At 40.9% G+C, this 2,453-nt stretch overlaps 1 protein-coding gene across 3 annotated transcripts in view; it reads left to right on the plus strand.

The window, feature by feature from the left end:
- LOC106884061 (1-phosphatidylinositol 4,5-bisphosphate phosphodiesterase beta-4) overlaps nucleotides 1–2,453 on the plus strand; it is a 127,865-nt gene that overhangs the window by 49,512 nt on the left and 75,900 nt on the right. The window lies entirely within an intron of this gene.

Genomic DNA, 2,453 nt, shown 5'->3' on the forward strand with positions numbered 1-2,453 from the left:
ATCCACGACCACCATCATCATCACTACTACCACCACCACCACCACCATTACTGCTACCACCATCACCACCATCACTACTACCACCACCACCACCACCACCACCATTCTCTGTTTCACATTCACACATTACAATATAATAAACACATCACTTTTAAAGCTGTTTCGTCCCAAACAACACCACCACCACCAATACTACCAGGGTTGTTTAATTAGGGTGGAACACAAAACTTAAATTGTCCTCACTTACTTACATAACAGGTTACATTGTACTTCAGGGGACTCTCAGAGTACATCAAGCTATTGATGTTTTGGAAGCAGTTCTACAAATGGTGTTTAGGTTGTAGTAGTTACTGCTCAGGTGCATGGCTTAGCGGTTAGGGTGTTTGGCTCATGACTGTGAGTTCAGTTCCCAGCAGCATGATGTGTTCTTGAGCAAGACAGGCAAGACCTTGTGGTATTTAGTCAGGGCCCTTCTCATTCTGAATTAAAATCCCATTGAGGTCAACTTTACTGGTGGTTCTTCCAGTTCATTAACATGACAAAAATTGAAGCCAAATCTCTCAGAACTCACCTTTCTTCTCAAGTTCTCAGACTCATAAGACTGGTTTCTGTGGCATATATTTGGTTGAGATCACATTATTCCTAAGAGGGATACTAGTTCATTGCAGGGTTCTAGGCCAGCAACTTTGAGGGGAAGGGTAGACAAGTCAACACCATTGATCCCCAGTGATTGATTGGTACTTTATTTTATCAACTCCCAAAAAGATGAAAAGTAAAGTTCACCTGGGCAGGATTTGAACTCAGAACATAAAAGCTGAAAGAAACACTTCAAAGCATTTTGTCCGATGTGCTACCACCTCTTCCAGTTTCCTGCCTCAGATTACCAATTACTGTCTTGAAATTAAGGATGGATATGCTAAATGGTGCAATCTTAGGTGCAGGTGTGGTTGTATGGTAAGAAGCTTGCTTCCCAACCACATGGTTCCGAGTTCAGTTCCACTGTGAGGCACCTTGGGCAAGTGTCTTCTACTATAGCATCGGGCTGAACAAAGCCTTGTGAGTGGATTTGGTAGATGGAAACTGAAAGAAACCATATATATGTATGTATGTTTTTGTGTCTGTGTTTCTTACTCTTTCTTGCGGAACCCCTAGGAACCTTTTGCAGAACCCTAGGGTTCCAGGGAACCCTAGTTGAGAAATGCTGCTCTAACCACTGAACCATGCACCTTCACATGTATTATTATTATTATTACTGGCATAATGACCCTTCGAAGACACACCTAGAAACAATGTTTTCTTTAAAACCCAAAAAATAGCTGGATGGCCATAGATGGAAATCGTTTGATTATAAGATCTGTTGAATCAGGTTTGGCCTAGGGCTAAACAATGAGCACAAGACTAAACAGCAACAACAGCCTCAGCAAAAGCAACAGCAGTTAATACAATTAGGCACCAAATGAATGCAATACATAAATCTACATTGCTTTGAATGGACAATATCTTCCGGGCAGGGTGGTGGTGGTGGTGGGGGGACATGTTTAAATCTGAAGTTTTCACACCTGAATGAGAAAAAGAATATGTTGTTTACACTTTTCTATTGCCAACACCTGCAGTGTGTAAATAGGAAAGTAAAGAAAATATTAGAATGATAATAGCAGTTATGATAATTGGTTCCTTTGGCCATGCTTTTGAGTCTTGTCTTATCGCAGGAGTGGCAAAGGTGGAAACCACAGTGGCGGCACCTGAATATTTCATCAAATTCTCTGTAGCAAAGAGAGTCTTGAGTTGGAGTGCTCAAGGACAACTGCCAGGATAGATCATTGCCATCATTGTTGTCGTTATTTTCATCATCATCATCATCGTCATCCTTGGTATTGTCATCGCCATTGTTGTCGTCATCTTCATTATTGTCATCGTCATCATCATCATCATCATCATCGTCCTCATTAGGTGTCGTCTTCTCTCAGTGTGTCTTTAGCATCTTTTATCCCTTATCTTTCATCTTTTACTTGTTTCAGTCATTAGACTGTGGCCATGCTGTAGCATCGCCTTGAAAGTTTTTAGTCAAACAAATCAGCCCCAATACCTTTTTTTTTTAAAGCCTGTTACTTTATTTATGAATCTCTTTTACCAAACCACTAACTTACAGAGATGTAAACAAACCAACACCGGTTGTCAAGTGATGGTGAGGACAAACACACACATACACACACACAAAAGACACACCCACATACACATATAAACACATGCTTACATACATCACACATATGTCTATACAATAGGCACTTCTCTACGGCTCCTGTCCACAAAATCTCATTTACAAGATATTGGTCAACCAGTGGTTCCAGTAAAAGGCATTTGTGCATGGTGCCATGCAATTGGAGAGGATCTTAGAACTGTTTGGTTGCAAAGAAAAATTCTTAACCCCACAGAGCCATGCTGGCATCCCTCTC

The sequence above is a fragment of the Octopus bimaculoides genome, chromosome 11 (genome assembly GCF_001194135.2).
Source record: "Octopus bimaculoides isolate UCB-OBI-ISO-001 chromosome 11, ASM119413v2, whole genome shotgun sequence".
Classification (NCBI taxonomy): domain Eukaryota; kingdom Metazoa; phylum Mollusca; class Cephalopoda; order Octopoda; family Octopodidae; genus Octopus; species Octopus bimaculoides.